A 10,946-nucleotide genomic window follows, 5' to 3' on the forward strand; every position below is an offset into this window, starting at 1 on the left:
TGTGGTCAGTACAAAGCCTATAATTGATGGGGATGAGCAGAGCTAATGTTCAATGGACACATACCATAATGCTTGTAAGAACATACCAGTCTTTTATAGGCAATTTGTGTTTTGCTTGGATACTGCCAAGGCCCTCTTAAATAGAATGACACACCTAATGAGTAACAAAATATTCAAAGCAGAAGATGCCAAGGGAAAGTACTTATGAAGACTCTTGGATACATAGAGCGCTGCTGAGGAGCTTGGGCTCCTAAGATGGAAAATGAAAAGGAGTAGCAAAAACAATGAACAAACAATAATGATGACAAATATTGCCCAACTTGCCTTGCCAGAGTCAAAGCCTAACTGTGATATAATAAAAAGATAAAATATAGATGTGATTAATTATTGAATCTATAAAAATAATGCACGTCCACTGAAGAAAATATGAGAACCACAAAATGTAGGAAATATTAGCAACAAAGCACAATTTTCATAGTTTTCAGCACTCAGAAAGTGATTAATTTTCTTTCTCAATTCTCATTTAGAAAATCCCTATATAGTATGGTTCAGAAAATCCACATATGATATTATCAGTTCAGGTAAGAGGGATTGTGTCACCTAAAATATGTCCTATGGGCCAGAAGGGGCAGTTCTCAAAACAAAGATAAGGTATTGTAGAGAAAACGTATGTGGCCTGCACAAATCCAGTCTTTCCACTATGATTGTTGTTGTTTCTAATGTTTCTGCAAAGTTTTAAAAACTAGCTTTATTGAGGTAAAAATTACATATAATACTATTCACTAATCTAAGTGTTTTTGATGAGTTCTAATGAATACATGTAATCATTCTACCACCACAGTACACAAAATAAAAAACATTTTTAACAGTGAATAATATGATTTCTTATAACAGTTTTCATTCAATGCTTTGCCCCATCTCATTCTGCATCAACCTTTATTTTCTTTATAGTTGTGTCTCTTCTAAATTTCTGTATGAATATAATCACAGAGTATAAGTTTTTTTGTTTGATATCATGCAAAAATGATAAACAAAAAAGCTTATATCGACTTATAATGAATCTCAAAACCATTATACCATTTAGCATAATGGTTTTGACAGTCATTATTCATAATCCATTATTGTGTATATTAGTAGTCTTTTGTATTTATATTGCTGATGAGTATGTTTGGAAGTGGTTCCCTAACTATAGGTTCATCAACATAGTAAAATCATTTTTCCTCTCTATACATTAAAATTTGTACGGAAAAGTTTAAAGTATTTATTTAAAATAAAAAATTACCTTTTCTAATTTTATTTTATAGTAAAAAAGTATCTATTATAAACCACGTTATGGCACAATAAGTAAAGTTCTTTTTTTAACCTACCAAATTTCTTTTTCTTTTTTAATTTTAATTTTTATTTTAAGTTCTGGGGTACATGTGCAGGATGTGCAGGTTTCTTACATAGGTAAATGTGTGCCATGGTGGTTGCTGCACATATCAACCCATCACCTAGGTGCTGATACCAGGATGCATTAGCTATTTTTCCTAATGCTCTCCCTCCCCCAACCCTTTGCCCCTGACAGGCCCCACTGTGTGTTGTTACCCTCCCTGGGTTCATGTGTTCTCATTGTTCAGCCCCCATTTATAAGTGAGAACATGTGGTGTTTGGTTTTCTGTTCCTACGATAGTTTGCTTAGGATAATGGTTTCTAGTTCCATTCATGTCCCTACAAAGAACATGATCTTGTTCCTTTTTATGGCTGCATAGTATTCCATGGTGTATATGTACTACATTTTCTTTATCCAGTCTATCACTGATGGACATTTGGGTTGATTCCATGTCTTTGCTATTGTGAAAAGCGCTGCAATGAACATACACATGCAGGTATCTTTCATAATAGAATGATTTACATCCTTTTGGGTATATACTCACAAATGGGATTGCTGGGTCAAATGGTATTTCTGGTTTGAGATCTTTGTGGAATTGCCACATCATCTTCCACATGGTTGGACTAATTTACACTCCCACCAAAAGTGTAAAAGCATTCTTAATTCTCAGCAACTTAGATTTAGGTTTTACATTTAAGTCTTTAATCTATCTTGAGTTAATTTTTATATAAGATGTAAGGAAGGAGTTGCTTCAGTCTTCTGCATGCAGCTAACCAGTTCTCCCAGCACTATTTACTAAATAGGGAATCCTTTCCCCGTCGCTTGTTTTTGTCAGGTTTGTCAAAGACCAGATGGTTATAGATGTGCAGTCTTATTTCTGAGTTTTCTATTCTGTTCCATTGGTCTATGTGTCTGTTTTGTACTAGTACCATCCTGTTTTAATTATTTAGCCTTGTAGTGCAGTTTGAAGTTCTGTAGTGTCATGTCTCCAGCTTTTCTTTTGCTTTGTATTGTCTTAACCCAAGTTCTTTTTTGGTTCCATATAAATTTTAAAGTAGTCTCTTCTAATTCTGTGAAGAATGTCAATGGTAGTTAAATGGGAATAGCATTGAATCTGTAAATGACTTTGGGAGGTGTAGTCATTTTCATGGTATTGATTCTTCTTATTTGTAAGCATGGAAGGTTTTCCATTTGTTTGTGTCCTCTCTGATATCCATGAGCAGTGGTTTGTATTTCTCCTTGAAGAGGTCATTCACTTCCCTTGTTAGCTGTATTCCTACGTATTTTATTCTCTTTGTAGCAATTGTGAATGGGAGTTCATTCATGATTTGGCTCTCCTGTTGTTGGTATATAGGAATGTTTGTGACTTTTAGCACATTGATTTTGTATCCTCAGACTTTGCTGAAGTTGCTTATCAGCTTAAGAAGCTTTTGGGTTGAAACGATCTGGTTTTCTACGTATAGGATCATGTCATCTGTAAAAAAGACAATTTGAATTTCTTTCTTTCTATTTTAATACACTTTATTTCTTTCTATTTTCTGATTGCTCTGACTGGAACTTCTGATACCGTGGTGAATAGGAGTGGTGAGACAGGGCATCTTTGACTTGTGCCGGTTTTCAAGGGGAATGCTTCCAACTTTTGCTCATTCAGTATGATGTTTGTGGCTTTGTCATAAGTGGCTCTTATTATATTGAGGTATGTTCCTTCTACACCTAGTCTATTGAGAGTTTTTAATATGAAAGAATGTTGAATTTTATCAAAGGCCTTTTCTGCATCTATTGAGATCATCATGTGGCTTTGTCTTTAGATCTGTTTTTGTGATAAATCATGTTTATTGATTTATGTATGTTGAACCAATCTTGCATTCTAGGGATAAAGCCAACTTGATCATGATGGACAAGCATTTTTGTGTGCTGCTCTATTCAGTTTGCCAGTATTTTGTTGAGAATTTTTGCATCAGTGTTCATCAGGGATATTGGGCTGAAGTTTTCTTTTTTTGTTGTATCTCTGTCAGGTTTTGGTGTCAGGATGATGCTGGCCTCATAGAATGAGTTATGGAGGAGTCCCTCCTTTTTAATTATTTGTTATAGTTTCATAAGAAAGGGTAGCAGCTCCCCTTTGTATTTCTAGTATAAGTCAGCTGTAAATCTATCTGGTCCTGGACTTTTTGTTATTTGGTAGACTATTTATTACTGTCTCAAATTCAGAATTTGTTATTGGTCTATTCAGGGATTCAACTTCTTCCTTGTTCAGTCTTGGTAGGGTGTGTGTATCCAGGAATTTATCCATTTTTTTCTAGATCTTCTAATTTATTTGTACAGAGGTGTTTATAGTAGTCTCTGATGGTTGTTTATATTTCTAGAGGGTCAGCGGTGATATCCTCTTCACCATTTTTTATTGTGTCTATTTGATTCTTCTCTCTTTTCTTCTTTATTAGTCTACCTAGCATTCTGTCTATTTTATTATTTTTTTAAAAAAGAGGTCCTGGATTCATTTTTTAAGGGTTTTGTGTGTGTGTGTTTGTGTGTATTTCTGTCTCCTTCTCTTCTGCTCTAATCTTGGTTACTTTTTTTCTTCTGCTAGCTTCGGGGTTTGTTTGCTCTTGGTTCTCTAGTTGTTATAGTTGTAATGTTAGTTTGTCAACTTCAGATCTTTCTAGCATTTTGATGTGGGCATTTGGTGCTATACATTTCCCTCTTACTACTGCTTTATCGTGTCCCTGAGATTCTGGTACATTGTCTCTTTGTTCTCATTGGTTTCAAAGAATTTCTTGATTTCTGCCTTAATTTCATTATTTACCTAGGAGTCCTTCAGGAGCAGGTTGTTCAATTTCCATGTTGTTGTGTGGTTTTAGTGAGTTTCTTAATCTTGAATTCTAATTCGATTGTGCTGTGGTCTGAGAGACTGTTATGATTTTGGTTCTTTTGCATTTACTGAGGCGTGAATTTACTTCCAATTATGTGATCAATTTTAGAGTAAGTGTCATGTGTCCCTGAGAAAAGTGTATATTCTGTTGTTTTGGAGTGTAGAGTTCTATAATATCTATCATGTCCATTTCATCCAGAGCTGAGTTCAAGTCCTGAATGTCTTTGTTAATTTTCTGTCTCAATGTTCTATCTAATATTGACAATGGGGTGTAAAATCTCCCACTATTATTGTATAGGAGTCTAATTCTCTTTGTAGGTCTCTAAGAACTTGTTTTATGATTCTGGGTGCTCCTGTGTTAGGTGCACATATATTCAGGATATTTAGTTCTTCATGTCGAATTTACCCCTTTACTATTTTGTAATGTCCTCCTTTGTCTTTTTCAATCTCTGTTGATTTAAAGTCTGTTTTGTCAGAAACTAGTATTGCAACTCCTGTTTTTATTCTGTTTTCCATTTGCTTGATAAATTTTCCTCCATTCTTTTATTTTGAGTCTGTGTGTTTTGCATGTGAGATGGGTTTCTTGAAACAGCACACAGATGGATCTTGACATTTTTATCCAGCTTGCCATTCTGTATCTTTATTCTTTTTGAGATGGAGTCTTACTCTTGTCGCTGCCTAGGCTGGAGTGCAGTGGCAAGATATTGGTGCACTGCAACCGCTGCCTCCCAGGTTGCAACAATTCTCCTGCTTCGGCCTCCTGAGTAGCTGAGATTACAGGTGCTTCCACCATGCCTGGTTGATTGGCTAATTTCTCTATTGTTAGTAGAGATGGGGTTTTACCATGTTGGCCAGGCTGGTCTCAAACTTCTGACCTCAAGTGATCTGCCCACCTTGGCCTCCCACAGTGCTGGGATTATAGGCGTGAGCCATAGCACCTGGCCCCCACTTTGTGTCTTTTAATTGGAGCATTTAGCCCATTTACATTTAAGGTTAATATTGTTATGTGTGAATTTGATTTTATCATCATGATGCTAGCTGGTTATTTTGCAGAATTGTTTATGTGGCTGCTTCATAGTGTCACTGGTCTGTGTACTTCAGTGTATTTGTGTAGTGGCTGGTAATGGTTTTTCCTTTCCATATTTAGTGCTTCCATTAGGAGCTCTTGCAAGGCAGGCCTGGTGGTGACAAATTCCCTCAGTACTTGTTTGCCTGAAAAATATTTTATTTTTCCTTTGCTTATGAAGCTTAGTTTGGCCAGATAAAAAATTCTAGGTTGGAAATTTTCTTCTTTAAGATTGTTGAATATTGACCCCAATCTCTTCTGGCTTGTGGGGTTTCCACTGAGAGGTCTGCTGTTAGTCTGATGGGCCTCCCTTTACAGGTGACCTGGCCTTTCTCTCTGGCTGCCCTTACCTTTTTTTCCTTCATTTTGACCCTGGAGAATCTGATGATTGCGTATCTTGAGGTGATCTTCTCATGGAGAATCTTATTGGGGTTCTCTCTATTTCCTGAATTTTAATGTTCTATCTTGCTAGGTTGGGGAACTTCTCCTGAATGATGCCCTGAAGTGTATTTTCTAACTTGGTTCCATTCTCTGGGTCTTTTTCAGGTACTCCTATCAGTCGTGGGTTCAGTCTTTTAACATAATCCCCCACAGTTCTCACAGGTTTTGTTCCTTCCTTTTTATTCTTTTTTCTCCAATCTTTTCTGCCTGCCTAATTCAGCAAGATAGACTTCAAGCTCTGGTATCTATCCTTTTTCCGCTTGGTCTATTCACCTATTGATACTTGTGTTTGCATTATGAAGTTCTTGTGTTTTTCAGCTCCATCAGGTCATTTTTGTTTCTCTTTAAACTGGTTATTCCGGTTAACAGCTCCTGTAATGTTTTGTCATGGTTCTTAGCTTCTTAGCAATAAGTTCAAACATAATCCATTAGCTCTGCGAAGTTTATTACCCATCTTCTGAAGCCTACTTCTGTCAGTTCAGCCATCTCAGCCTCAGCTCAGTTTTGTGCCCTTGCTAGAGACAGGTTGTGATCATTTAAAGGAGAAGAGGCACTCTGGCTTTTTGAGTTCTCAGCATTTTTGTGTTGATTCTTTCTCATATTCATGGGCTTATCTACCTTTGATATTTGAGGCTGCTAACCTTTGGATGGGGTTTCTGTGGAGTCTTTTTCATTGATGTTGTTGTTACTGCTTCTTTCTGTTTTTCTTCTGGCAGTCAGGCCCCTCTTCCATAGGGCTGCTGCAGTTTGCTGGGGGTCTATTCCAGACCCTATTCACCTGGTTCCCTCTGGCCTCTGGAAGTATCACCAGTAGAGGCTGCAGACCAATAAAAACGGCAGCCTGCTCCTTCCCAGGGACACCAACCTTATGCTGGCGGGAACGCTCCTGTATGAGGTGTCTGGAGAGTCCTATTGAAAGGTCTCACCCATTCAGGAGAAGCAGACAAAGAGACCTGCTTAAATAAGCAGTCTGGCTTCCCCTTGGCAGAACGGGTGTGTTGCACCGTCGCCCTGGCTGCCCTGACTCTCCAGAGGCGGCAGACAGAAAAGACTAAGACTGCTGATCCACCATACCGCAGCCACCCCTCCCTCCAGGGACTCCTCTCTGATCAGGGATATGACAGTTCTGTCCATAAACCTCTGTCTGGGGATGCTGACATTCCCACAGAGAGCCCCCGCCTGATGAGGCAGGGCGGATCATCAAGGTCCTGCTTAAAGCAGCAGTCTGGCCTGGAACTGCCCCCCTGGGCCGCTGTGCTGCGCTGTGGGCAACTGTTCCCGGTCTAGACCGCTCAGTCAGGGAAACACGCGGACTGGAGCCGCAGGGACGGTGGCCTTCTGTCCCCGCCCCGGAACTCGGTGTTCTTAGCAAGTCTGCAGCCTGCTGTGGTGGCCAGTGGGGATTCCAGGTAAGTAGGTTTCAGCGTGTGGGGATCCATGAGAGCAAGGCCGCGTGGCTCCCTGGCTTCAGCCCTTTTCCCACGGAAGTGGACGGATCTCCTGCCTCTCGGGATTCCCAGAGCGCAGGATGCAGATACTCCTGTGTTTCAGTGCCTGCTCCGATGGCTGCCCACCCCAGCAGCCGCTGTGTGTCTTCGCAGCTCTGTGCTTGAGACCCAAGGCCCTGGTGGCCTTGTGCTCAAACGGGGACCTCCTGATCAGCAGGTTGCAAGGATCCGTGGAAAAAGCACCATTTTCGCGGTGGAGGGGGAAGGGTAGGGACCGGGGTAGCACAAGCCCTCATCGCCTCCCTTGGCTTGGGGAGAAAGCTCCCTTTGCCCTGTGCATCTCCCGGGTGGGCCCTCACCCCACCCGCTTCTCCTCCTCTGCCTGGGTCACGCCAGCTGCCTCGTTAGTCCCCATGAGAGAACTTCCGTACCTCAGTTGAAGAGGCAGAATTCGCAAGGCGTTTTTGTCCTGCGTGGGAGCTGTAGCGCAGGGCTGTTTGCTATTCAGCCATCTTGGCTCGCCCTGAAATATTTTTTCCGACTCCCTTTCTATCAAAATGGTGATAATGTTTATGACATCTGCTATAGTTTGAATGTTTGTGACCCTCCAACATTCCGGTTGAAATTTAATCCCTGTTGTGATGTTATGATGAGGTGAAGGCTTTGGGAACGTGATTAAGTCATGAAGGCCTCACGCTCAGGAATATGATAAATGGCTTATTAGGTTTCAGAGAGCTGCCTGCCCCTGCGTCCCTTCCACCATGTAAGGACAGGGCATTCTTCACCACTGGACAAGTCAGCAACGAGGCTCCATCTTAGAAGCAGCCAGTCAGCCCTTACCAAATACCTAGTCTGCCAGTGTTTTGATTTTGTACTTCCCAGACTCCAGAATTAGGAGAAATGAGTTTCCACAGTTTATAAATCGTCCAGTCTAAAGGACTTGTTTATAGCAGCAGGAACTGGCTAAGAGCATCCAAAATATTATGGTGTCTCGGCGAAAAAACAAAAAAAAAAAAGGATACAAACACTATGGTGTTCATTTTATATCTTTTGCCCACAAATTCCAGAATTTTCTATGGTTAAACTTACCTTCAGTGAGTAATGATTTTTAAATGTAAATCAAATTGAGCATGGAAAGTACAGAACATGGAAGGACATTTTATCTTTATTATATCTCATTGTTGCATCGCCTGATTTTATCTGTGATGCAGAATATTTTTTACAATTTGTAGTCCATGAGTAGATGCTTTCTCTGAAAGTTTAACCTTTTCCAAATTATATGTGATATACCCAGTACATTAGTTTTCTGGGGTTGCTGTAATGAAAATGTATTCTTTCACAAGTTTGGGGACCAAATATCTGTAATCAAGGTGTTGGCAAGGCCACACTCTCTCTGAAGTCTCTGGTAGAGAATCCTTCCTTGCCTCTTCCGGCTTTGGGGGCTCCTAGCAATCTTTGACCTATGGAAGCTCAACTGAAATCCCTGCCTCTGTCCTCGCATGGTTTTTCTCACTGTATCTCTGTGCATTTGAATCTCTCTTTCTTTCTCTTATAGAAACATCAGTCAGTTGATTTAGAACCAATGCTAAATCCAGAATGATTTCATCCCAAATCCTACACTAGTCAGATCTGCAAATAATTTATCCCCAAATAAGGTCATATTCTGAGGTTCTGGGTGGACACAGATTTGAGAGAGACACAATTCAACTCATTAGACTCAGGGAAAAAAAAACACATCACCTCAGAGTTGACTTTTATAAGATTTGCTTGTTTCTGTTTTTATTTATTCTAAGCACCAAAGTCTTTAAAGTCACATTCTTTGCATCTAATTTGCATCCCTTACTATGTTTCCAGTCAGGGTTCATTCATTCTAACTTTTTGACAGTGATGGAAGATTTTGTTAAGAATACATGAATCTAAACAGTTGGAGGGGATATATATATGTATATATACTGTTTTCTACCAAACCCAAGTGCAAAGCTGATGGGTTTTGAATTGGAGTACTGATTTCAAGGTTCTCATCACTAAGATCATGATGGTAATCCTTTATCAAAGTAGCTCAGGGAAGGGTGTCTGTTCTGATTCAGTCCAGATGTTCTTCTGGATTCTGAGCAGTTTTAATTTAATGTATTCTCATGTAGGATTTTCACTTCCTCCTTTAGGGACATGCATGCTAAAGCAATGCATATGTTTCTAGCACACATCAGTCAGTGGACATTAATAACATTCAGATGATCCGAGCCCCACAACTCCTATCTGCATAACTAATGGGCTTCAGCACCCTTGTCCACATTCCACTCCCCCTTTGGGGTGCTCCAGAATTCTCTCTTGTGTGTTCACAAATCAGTGCTGACTGCATTTGTCCTGCCACCACTGGTCTACTCTGAGACCCCACCTAGGCTGCCACCGCTGGTCTACTCTGAGACCCCACCGAGGCTGGTAGCACTGCCTGGCCACTCCACCGCATATGACACTGTGCTCCACACAACACTGACTGAACGCTGCACTCCACACAGCACTCCACTCCACATGATCAACTTCTCTTCGCAAGGTGTCGTGCAGTGCCACCACCAGTGATTGTTCATGTAGGGATACAGACAATTTCTCAAGCATTTACAGAGATCTCAAATTAAACTCCATATGGAGTGATCATCTCAATCTAGTGTAAAAAAAAATCACTTTCAATATGCGGACTCAAATTCTCTATAAGCCTTCTCTCGCTCTCTCTTTCATATACATATAAGTGTTTACATGTGTATTTGTGCATGTGTGTGTATTGCTTTCAGAATACAAATAGAGTATATTGTCCTTATTTTCTATGTTGCTTAGAGTTAGATTTTATTTTTTAAAGAAAAAGACTAAATTAAAATCTAAATCTCATCATTCTGATCTCTTTCAATGATTTGGCCAACATCTATAAATTTCCACTCATCAATAAAATCCATAATAATTTTAAACTTAATTAAAATACAGGATAATTTCAATATTAGGTACCAAGGTTTTGAAATATGATAATAATCAATCATAGTCTTTTAACTTTTAATTCAATACAAATAAATAAATGGGCTTGAGGGCCATATCAGAGATTGTGGATTCTCCCTGCTGTGGAAGCCTTCTACTAATATGACTAATTCATTTGACCCATAAATTGATTTTAGGATTGAAAAGGGCAGGTGATTTTTTGAGAGAAGTTTTTCTTCAATCAAATTTAATGTCAGTTGAGTCAACCTAGTTTTAATTTCATGCTACATTATACCTCCCTCAGGATTAATTGTTCCTTTTTTAAATAAGGCTGTATATGATTGATTATTTAAATTATCAGTAAAGGGAGTACTTCCATTTCTGTGCTGACATACAAATTCTTTAAAACAGTTTCGTAAAACTTTTTTGTGAATCTTAATTCTTTTTGTCTTTCCAAACACTCACAAAGGGTAGTCAAAATGTGTTCTCAGTTGCAGGAAAACTAGTGCCAAGTTATTCAACTATAAAAATATTTTTCTACTTCTGTTGTTTTTCCTGGCTATACTATTAAGAAGTATCCTAGTTCTTAAAGCACATGTCTCATAAAGCAAGTGGACCTAATTAGTCAGTTAAAGGTTAGAATATTGGGTGGGTGGCCTTGGAAGGCATATTTTAAACAAGTTTTTCAACCCAATTTCCTTTGCTTTTCCTTTTAAAATAAATTTAAACTTAAAATGAAAAATATGACAGCTTTTATTTACTATGGAAAGTTGTATAGTGACTGTTCATTGT

This window comes from Rhinopithecus bieti, unplaced genomic scaffold (genome assembly GCF_001698545.2).
Source record: "Rhinopithecus bieti isolate Rb0 unplaced genomic scaffold, ASM169854v2 scaffold_47225, whole genome shotgun sequence".
Classification (NCBI taxonomy): domain Eukaryota; kingdom Metazoa; phylum Chordata; class Mammalia; order Primates; family Cercopithecidae; genus Rhinopithecus; species Rhinopithecus bieti.